This window comes from Pongo abelii, chromosome 7 (genome assembly GCF_028885655.2).
Source record: "Pongo abelii isolate AG06213 chromosome 7, NHGRI_mPonAbe1-v2.0_pri, whole genome shotgun sequence".
NCBI lineage: Eukaryota > Metazoa > Chordata > Mammalia > Primates > Hominidae > Pongo > Pongo abelii.
In genome coordinates, this window is record NC_071992.2 from 13,242,798 (window position 1) to 13,253,392 (window position 10,595).

The window sequence follows — 10,595 nt, forward strand, 5'->3', positions numbered from 1 at the left end:
CTTCACACTTTCAAAGTCCCTTCTATTTGGTAGGGTTGCTTTTTTTCCTTTCCTTTTTTTCTTTTTTTAACCATTGCCTATTAGCAAAGGTAAAATCTACCATGCAAGAAAAGGAACAATCATGAAAGGAGAAAGGCCTTCTCAAGGGAGGGCTGCTTATTAGTCCTTTGGAAGGTCAAGAAGGCCATTTGCCTGAGGCCAGGATTTATACTATTAGCATGGTAGGCGCATCTGGGGCCCACCCTGATAAATATCAGGGTACCATTTTTACATTTATTTGTACATATGTGTTTTGTTTTAGGGTGCCCACGATGCAAGAGAGCAGAGCTGAGAATCAATAGGATAATATGTCCAGGGCCTGCTAGTGATGAATGTGGGTGTTTTGGCCCATTTGGGCTGCCACAACAAAGTACCCCATAGACTGGGTGACATGCAAACAACAGAAATTTATTTCTCCCAGTTCTGGAGCCTGGAAGTCCAAGATCAAAGTGTCAGCATGGTCAGGTTCTGGTGAGGGCCCTTTCCAGATTGCACACTGCAGACTTCTTGTATCCTCACGTGGTGGAGTGAGGGCAAGAGAGTGCTCTGGGGTCCCATTTATAAGAGCACCAATCCTATTCCTGAGAACTCCACCCTCATTACCTCCTAATGGCTTTACCTCCTAATCCTATCACATAGTAGGTTAGGGTTTCAACATATGAATTTTGGAAGGACACACATTCAGTCCATTGCACTGAGTATTTTTGCTTCTTCAAAATGACTCCATTGTTGCAACCTATAATTGTGCATCTGTCTTGAGGCTACAATAGCATGTCTTACAGCTGGAATCTCCAGCTTCCCGGAATCCTGGGTCCCTCTACCGACCTCTCTAACCCTTCCCCTCTAGGAGCACTTATTTACAGAACATTGAGTCTCTGCTCACTCTCTCCTGAATCCATTTCTGCTCCTTGTTCTTTGAACTCCTCATTAGCCCCAGGGGCCAGGTATCCCATCCAGATATCATCCCCAGCTGCAGATATCTGAGAAATTTTGCAGTCACTCTCTCCTTCAGGGCTCAAGTCTTCACTCCCAATAGGTCTTCAATCACCATGGTTTCCAATCTCACTCTTCTTCTGAGTATACAGAGCATGGCTTCCCATTGCTTTCAAAGTGAAGGGCAAATGTCTTATGCAAATTTACTGTATTAGTTTGTTCTCATGCTGCTAAGAAAGACATATCTGAGACTGGGTAATTTATAACGGAAAAGAGGTTTAATGGACTCACAGTTCTACATGGGTGGGAGGCCTCACAATCATGGCAGAAGGAGAAGGAGAAGCAAAGGCATGTCTTACATGGTGGCAAACAAGAGAGAAGTGCCGCGCAAAAAGGGGGAAAACCCCTTATAAAACTTATAAAACCATCAGATCTCATGAAAACTCGCTCACTGTCATGAGAACAGCAGCATGGGGTAATCACCCCCATGATTCAATTATCTCCCACTGGGTCCCTCCCACAACAGTGGGAATTATGGGAACTACAATTCAAGATGAGATTTGGGTGGGGACACAGCCAAACCATATCACTTACCAAGGCCTCACATGATCTAGTCTGTGTCTTCCTGCTTGACTTAATTTTTCCTCTTACTCACCTCTTTGCTCATCAAATCCAGCCACATTGTTCTCTTTCCCATCCTTCAGACTCATCCAGGTTCATTCCCACTTTAGGATTTTGTACTTGTGCTGGTCTCTCTACCCAGTATACTCTGCCCACCAAAATTGGCATGCTGACTTCTTCTTGTCATTCAGATCTTTGTTTAAATGTCATATTCCCAGAGCTAATTCCCTGAGCATTTTGTCTAAAATAGCCCTTCCCTCTCAGTCACTTATATCTTATATAGCTAATTGTCTTCAGACATTTAAGATCATTGACAATGATTGATGCTATATGTGCTATCTCTTTTCCTCCAATAGTAGAATATGGATTCTATGAGTAGAAACCTTGTCTGACATTTTCCCTGCTATATCCCTAACACTATGGAATGTATATGGCACTTGATGGTCGCTCTATAAATACTTGTTGGATGACTCAATGAATGAACAAACTAGAAATATTTGTTACGGACTATAAGAGGTTGCCAGTGAACTTCACCTTGCAAACCTCATAGTCTTTAGTATTGGCACTAGAAGTCTCATCTGGATCCCATGCTCAACTGGTAGAAGGCCATAGTGTTGGGTCAGGGCTGGGTTGCAGTGTCCCAGTCACCTAGGCTTTGTGGAGCTTAGCTGTGGCTAGTAGAACAAGGTACCAAGGGTGAGCCAAAAAGCAACCTCCAAAACTTTTCAGAAAGTCCAACCTGGCCGCGACTTCTTGTAGGATAGGCAAAGTGGGAAGGTCTTGGTATGAAGCATAGGATATAAACTGGAGAAGCCAAACCAGAGTTCAAGTCTGGAGGAATTCCCAGAGCCATGGGAACATGATTGTAGAAAGCCCCTATAGTTTTGGGTGAGCTGATGAAGGAACAGTTAGACTTACTTGGTTCAGGCACACAATGATCTTCAGTCCTTCTCTTGTAGGCATGAGCTGGCTGCAGTTGCACTTTGCTCTGCTGGAGAGGATCTGATGCCAGAGACTGACAACGGGTCAAGGGCTGGGTTAGAGAGTATTCACTGCTGATTAAGTCTTTCTTGATACTGAATAGAGAGTAGATTTAGTGGAGGGGAAGGGAAGACCACAGGAAGACCACCAAAGAGATTATTCTACAGTCCAGTAAAGAGAGGACAAGCGCCAGTGATGGCAGAAGGGAGGAAGAGAAAGAGATTCATGCAAGAGAATTACTAATGCAAAATGTGCAAAATTTAAATTCAATCAGATTAGACCAATAGAATCAGGAGAAAGAAAGACACCATGAAGACTGGGAGGATCTGAGCTTGCTCAGCATTGTAGAGGGTGTTACGGGTCTTGATTAAGTGAAAGACAGCAAGGGAGAGGCACGTGAGGGCAGAGAAATGTGCTTTACCTCTGGACGGGCTGATGTGACAAGCTCATTGGGCCTCCAGAGAGATTTTTTCCAAAAGTAGCTGGAAATATAGGCCTACAGCACAAAAGCCCTAGGAGCCAGGTGAATGCCTGGAAGAATAGAAGAAATTATATTATTTAAAGTAAAATGGGCCAGGCGTGGTGGCTCATGCCTGTAATCCCAGCATTTTGGGAAGCCAAGGTGGGCAGATCACTTGAGATCAGGAGTTCAAGACCAGCCTGGCCGACATGGGGAGACCCCCATCTCTACTAAAAATACAAAAATTAGCCAGGTGTGGCGCGCCTGTAATCCCAGCTACTCCAGAGGCCGAGGCAGGAGCATCACTTGAACTGGGGAGGTGAAGGTTGCAGTGAGCCAAGATGGCGCCACTGCACTCCAGCCTGAGAGACAGAGTGAGACTCTGTCTCTAAACAAAACAAAATAAAACAAGCAAACAAACAAACAAAGTAAAATGGGGCTTTTGAAAGTAACCAAGAATTCTAGTAGAGTGAGGGGAAGCCAGGAGGACATTTTTAACTTGAATAAAAACTAATGCTGATGGAGGGAAAGCTTGAAGCTGGAGTATGGTTTCTTATTCAAACACAGTTTGGGACTGAATTACTTAAAATGTATCATGTGATTTCAGAAATCAGCTGTCTTTTTGCCTTACAAAGAGAACTCAGGAGTGTCTTTAGAATGAGAAGCCTAGGAACCAAAACCCCAAAGGGGCCAGACCAGGAAAACCTAGCTCTCCCCAATACAAGGGGGACAGCGCTCCCGTTCACTGCTGCTTTCTGCACCACAACCACTTGTGAAGAGCACTTTGTGCAAGTAATTCTGAAAACGTCACACTAAAAAAAGAATTACATGTTATTGATCATAAATGCGAAAGCAAAACCAAATGAAGGTTTCTCCTTGCCTTCGAATGAAGACAACCAAAAGCATCAGAAGTGAAAACAAGATAGACACGACATGAAGATTGAAAACCAGATTATACCCTAGGGAGCACGCATAAAATTAAGAAAATAATTACTGACTATGAGACGTAGATCACAGAGCAAAAGGAGTCCTAAAAGAACCTCCCACCCACAATAGAAATGAACAACAACTTAAAAATATGAAGAAAGTGGGCCGGACGCAGTGGCTCATTCCTATAATCCCAGCACTTTGGGAGGCTGAGGAGGGCGGATCACTTGAGCTCAGGAGTTTGAGACCAGCCTGGGCAACATCTCTATCAAAAATACAAAGTTAGCCTGGTGTGGTGGCGGGTGCCTGTAATCCCAGCTACTCAGGAGGCTGAGGCAGGAGAATCGCTTGAACCCAGGAGATGGAGGTTGCAGTGAGCCGAGATCACGCCACTGCACTCCAGCCTAGGCAACAGAGTAAGACTCCATCTCAAAAATAAAATAAATAGAATAGAATAGAATAGAGATATTTCACAAGACAGTGTTACATCAATGAGAGAATATTATCAAGGTAGCCTTGGGTCCTTCTCCCTGAGTTCTTACAATAAGCCCCAGGTCAGGGTTACAAACATAAAGCAAAGGGAATACTAAGGAGGTAGGGATAAGGCTATGAATCAGGACTGGTAATAAAAAGATGGTCATGTGGGGTGAGGCAGATGGGAAGTAGGGCAGGTCTTAGCTAAGAACCTCAGAGGAAGCTTCTCAGACCAGACCCAAGGCTACAGGGTAAGGATCGACCGCAGAGACGGGGAGCTGCTGGCTTTCCGCGGCTGCAGCTTCTGGTGCTACCTCTTGGACTAGTTCCCACATTACAGGTTACCTACAGCTTCCCCCAGAAATGAACATTTTCCTTTTGAAATATAGGACAGAGACTCTACTATTTATTGAGAATCTTGAAGGGCCTCCAGGCAATGTGGACCCGGAAATAGGAGATTTGGTGGTCAAATCAACCTTGAGAAATGCTGGATTCAAATAACCTTCTTTGAATTCTCAGTGACCATTGAATTCTCAGTATAGGAAAGGCCCTCCAAAGTCCTGCTTTTATTTATTTATTTTATTTCAGACAGATCCTTGCTCTGTCACCCAGGTTGGAGTGCAGTGGCACAATCTCGGCTCACTGCAACCTCCGCTTCTTGGGTTCAAGTGAGTCTTCTGCCTCAGCCACCCATGTAGCTGGGATTACAGACAGTCACCACTGCACCCAGCTAATTTTTGTATTTTTAGTAGAGATGGGGTTTCACCATGTTTGCCAGTCTGGTCTCGAACTCCTGACCTCAAGTGATCCGCCCGCATCGGCCTCCCAAAATGCTGGGATTGCAGGTGTGAGCTACCACGCCCAGGCAAAAGTCCTGCTTCCACAAAACACACTTTATCTTCACTGCTTTGGGGTTATAATTTGGAACAATCACAATATTGGTCACCAAATTGGAGTTGGCTGATGCGGTTGGCTGTGCCCATCTCTTCTTACTTCCATATTTCTGCTTTATAGTAAAGTTGAAGGGAGCAGCTTTCTCGGAGGAGGGTATCTGAGCAATATGTATTTTGGCTAGAGCCTCTCAGCACACCCATGGAAAGCTACAATACAAATTATCAATCTATTTGTAGAGCACTCTGTGTGTTACAAAGATCTTTACTACTATTTATCATAGTATGATAAATTTGGTGAATATGTAAATATAGTAAATATATGTGCATAAAGTAAATGTGGAATATGACTAGAGTTGGAGGTAGCTGAGTCAATTGTATTCTAGGAGTGCAATAAAACAAGCCTGGTTCCTGCAAGGTGTATGTCAGTTGGTTCCAGTAAGGTGAAGATTTGGGATAATTGGATCCCACTTTCTACAGCAGTTTCCACGAGTTGAAGCACACCTACTGCTTGCCCTGGGGCTGTTTTCCCCACCATCCCTTCTCAAGGTTCATTTCTAATTACTTGAATGCCCCTAGCATGCTGACTGAACAGGTTAATTTAAATGGGAAGACCTAAAACTCTTGTTTTTCAGCTCCTTGCTGAGGTACCTGATGATTATCCCATCGCCAACAGGGGCAAGTCCAAATGCCTTTACATCCCTTCACGACGTCATCTCCCATCACTTTCCCTGCACCCTGTGTTCCAGCTCCTCAGAACGACCTCCCATTTCCTGAATAGGTCGCACTTCCTCCGCTTCTCACCCCTCAACATACACACCCTGCATTCTGTTCCTGGCTGTCCTTCTTTCCTTTCTCTACCTGCAAAACCCTCCCCAGCTCCCCAAGGCAGAGCTAGTTGCTTCTTCCCCTGGATCCCACAGCCCTTTCTACCTATGGGCCTCCCGTAGTGCCTAATGGCTTATAGATGATGCCCAGGAAACATTCATTGAGGGGATGGTTCATTTAGGGACTAACTTTTACTGTAGTGTCTCCGAATTTGACATTAAAACACAGGAAAACACGCCACCAATTGCCAGCAGTCAATCAAAATCGGTGGGAAGAGGTAGGAGCCAGAGCTGGTGCTGGCTGGCTGGGGGTGGTGGGGCAGACCTAGGTAAGTGGCTGCCAAGTATAATCTCTTTAGGGGAAGAGATATGATATGGTTTGGAGGTTTGTCCCCTTCAAATCTTATGTTGACATGTGACCCCCCAATGTTGGAGGTGGGCCCTAGCCGGAGGTGTTTGGATCATGGGGTTGGACCCCTCATGAATGGCTTGGTTCCCGTGGTGATGAGTGACTTCTCACTCTATTAGTTATTGATATCTGATTTTTAACAAGAGTCTGGCACCTCCTCCCTCTCTCTCTTGCTCCCACTCTCACCGTGTGACACGTCTGCTCCCCCTTCACTTTCTGCCATTAGTAAAAGCTTCCGGAGGCCTCCCGCAAAGCAGATGCTGGCACCGTGCTTCTTGCACAGTCTGAAGAACCAGAGCCAAAATAAGCCTCTTTTCTGTATGAATTACCCAGTCCTGGGTATTTCTTTTTAGCAATGCAAAATGGACTAACACAAGGCATATATGTAAATTTTTTAAAAATGCTTTTCTAAAGAAACATAGATTTAATGAGGATAAGGAACAACGGCTTGACAGGAAGAATGGATTCAAAGTAAGCCACGTTGAATAGTAGAGGGAAGAAGAGATGGGGCAAAGGCTGTGCCTGGGCCCCGCCTGCTGGCAGAGCAGAGATCCCACTGCGGTGCCAGGGGCGCTGCTTGTCTCAGAGACGGTGCAGGGCTGAGGAGCAGGCTGAAGTCCCTCCCTACACCTTCAGCCTCCATGGTAAAGGCAGGGACTCGTAGCCAGGTTCTCCTGGGAGAGAGGTAAAGGTAGTACATGATTTGCTACTGGTTTTTCACCTATTTTACCAATCATTTCCTCTTCATGTTTAACCTGTTATTTGACTAAAATCTCTAAGAAAAGCTTAGTTCCTTCTGAGCTCAGTCCACTCTTGTTATCTTTTCTCAAAATTTCTGAACTCAAAGGGGCAGAAACCAGGTTTCCAGACATTCAGCTCAGCCAGGCAAACAGCCTCTAGTAATTCCAGGCAAGTGCAAAGACAAGCAGCAAATCGGGCAAACGGTAGAGGTTGCACCTGTTTTCTTTTTGAGAGTATCCTTATCAGAGAGTCAGAATTAGTCATTAAATTGTGTTTGTTTGCTAATGTTGCTTTACCTTGCTGAGCTAAAAGTGCCCCCATGGACAAAAAAGATCACAGACCACTGCAATTAACAGGGACTGCAGAGTGTATTTAGTCCCTCCCACCTCATTTCACAGGGGGGAAATTGATAGGGGGAAAAGGGGAATTCAAATTACAACAGACTTGATAGAATTATTTTGCTGTTTTCCTCTAGACAACTCAGGCTCAGTTTAAGGTCCTTTTAAAAAGCCCCCATTTTCTGATTTGCTCCTTCAGAAACAGGGCAGCAAATATAAGGATGGGAACAGAAGTGAGAAAGGCACTCCGAAGCAACGGACACAAAAGAAGAGCGATTGATGGACCTGCCCGAGCTTGGGTAGATAATTCCACTCTGAACCAATCCTCGCATAGAGGAAACACCATAAAATATTGATCTATGAACAGATATACTGAATTGCCCATTCCTTCTTAAAATATACTAACGGACAGATGCAACGATACAGGTACATATCTTAATTGCTAATCCCATAAACATGATTGAGCATCCACTCTGTATTAAATCCACAGAGATTAAAGTAAGGATATGCATATGTATAATGAGAAGAACAAACATTTATTGAGAGCTACAATGTTTCGGGTGCTGGACCAAGTTATATCCTTAATAGTAACTACTTTTAACCTTAATAGTAAGTACAATTGTTTGTCCATTTTATAGGTAAGGAAACTGAGAGCAGGTTGATGAAGTAGCGTGCCTGAGGTCACACAGCTGACAGGTGACAGTGCTGAGATTCTGAATTAGTTTAGCCTGAATTCCTAATCATTCTGCCCCAGTGACCCCCATGAGACTAGATCCCTGGAACCTGCAGTAAAATGGGTGGCGCATACCCAAACAGAGTGCCAGTACCACGTGGTAAGAACTTCAAATGGGACAAGAGAAGATGGGGTAAAGAACAGGGAGATTTGCTAAATGATACAAAATTACAGCTGGATAGGAGGCGTAAGGTCTAGTGTTCTATAGCACTGTAGGATGACTGTAGTTAACAGAAACATATAGTTTCAAAGAGCTAGAAGGAGGATCTTGAAAATTTCTAACACAAAGAAATGATAATGTTTGATGTGACAGATATGCTAATTATCCCGATCTGATCACTATACCTTCTATGTATCAAAAGATCACTATGCACCCCATAAATTTGTACAGTTATTATTTGTCAATTAAATAAATAAAAAGGATTCCAAATGGGAAAAAAGAAAGAAAGAATTCACAGGGAAGGTAACGCTAGAGCAGACGCTTAAAGAATGAGGGAGGAGACCAGGTGAGGTGGCTCATGCCTGTAATCCGAACACTTAGGGAGTCTGAGGTGTGAGGATTACGTGAGCCAAGGGGATCGAGACCAGCCTGGGTAACATAGCAAGACTCCGTCTCTATTTTTACTACATATTTATATTATAAAATTAAAAAAAAAGAGAGAGAATGAGGGAGGAGATGTCCATTTGGAAAGGAGTGGAGGAGTGGAAACGCGCCTTAGGAATGGGGTTGAGCTAAATAGGAACATCGTACCTGATGCTGTAGAAGAACAGAATGGTGCCAGGGTCAGACAAAATGTACCCCGGGGACTCAGATGGTGGCCTAAATCCAGCTGAAGAGAGAGACCAATCTCCATGCAATCGGGATGAAGAACTGTAGACCACAAGGTGGAAATTGCTGTTGGCCATCGGAGCTCAACCTTCATGGAGACTGGTGCGCCGCTGCCCTCTCAGGTCACCAGCTGGACGCTGCCCTGGAGTAGACTAGCTGGGAGGGTTATGCAGGGTAGGGACGCAGCCAAATGGAGCTGCCAAGAACCAGAGAAATTACTGAAGATGGTGTCAAGTCCTCTGAAACAGTCTCCTTTTCCATAGCCCCTGGCTTCATCCAGCCTCACCCTTGGAGATCAGCACGTGCTGCAGGCAGGGGATCTGCAAGAAACGCAAGAGGTATCAAAGAAAAGGCTGGTTCCATGTGATATTGATGCCCAAGCATCTAGCAAAGTCAGCTTTCTGTTCTTTGCTCTGTGCTTGGTTAGGCAAGTCCTCAAGTTTGAAAGACCAAAAATCTTTCAATGTCCGTGGCTAACACAAGGATATCAACCAGCCTGAGCAGCCCTAGCACCTCTGCTAATACTCGCTGGCCTCCTTAGAGAGGCATCCCTTTTCTCTTTTGCACACCTTGGATTTTCTCTTTTTCCATTTCCCACCCTAATCCTCTCTGAGTTTCCCTGTTCCTTTCCCTTTCTTCTCCTTCTTTCCTCCATCAGTCTCTGGTGGACCTGCCCCATGGCTGGCAGCTCTAGGGCCAGGCAGTTGCCAGTTCTTGTTCTCCAGGCCCACTATGGAAAAGCAGCATCCCCTTGTGATCATGGACTACCTGCATCTGGATCCCCCAGAGAGCTGGGAAAATGCAGAGCCCTGGGCCCACCTCCAATCTGCTGAAATAGGCTCGCTGAACTGGAAGCTACGCCTCCAACAAGTCTTCTGGATCAGTTTTTGCTCACTAAGGTTTGAGACCCTCTGCTCTGGAGATAAAGGCCCTGGAAACTTTGGTCTCTCATCTCTCTCTCTCTGCTTCCCCTATTAACCCTTCTCCAAAAAATGGAGAAGCTGAGTTGAAGGCACAGCATTGAGCTTTTCCTTTCCCTTTTGTCTTCGGTCTAGACGTCTTTCTCCTCTACTGGATGCTGAATCCCTAAGGATGGGAGTTGTGTTCTACTCAGCTCTGGAACCCCAAGGTTCCCGTGATGTCTGGATCACCATGGACACTTAGAAATGTTTGTGGAATGAATAAATTGTTGACGCAGGGAACACTCTCTCTCCCTTCTTTCCTCCTCCTCCCCTTTTCTGTTCCTCTTTCTCTTGGGATCCCCTCGGCCTTGGGCACAAACCCAAATGTTTTAAGAGATTGTTAATGTTTAAAGGGAGACAGGCGGGCACAGGCAGGGCAATGGCAGGTTGCTCAATGGACAAACAAATCCACCTTCTTCTGTTGTCTCCTA

At 45.0% G+C, this 10,595-nt stretch overlaps 1 long non-coding RNA gene across 1 annotated transcript; it reads right to left on the reverse strand.

Annotated features, from left to right (window-relative positions):
* Window positions 1–427: 427 nt before the first annotated feature.
* LOC112134704 (uncharacterized) lies at window positions 428–10,385 on the reverse strand. Its single transcript, XR_002916067.3, has 3 exons — window positions 10,022–10,385; window positions 9,125–9,522; window positions 428–3,105 (listed from the first exon to the last, which is right to left on the reverse strand). It is a non-coding gene; the product is annotated as an uncharacterized LOC112134704 (long non-coding RNA).
* Between the last annotated feature and the right edge of the window lie 210 nt (window positions 10,386–10,595).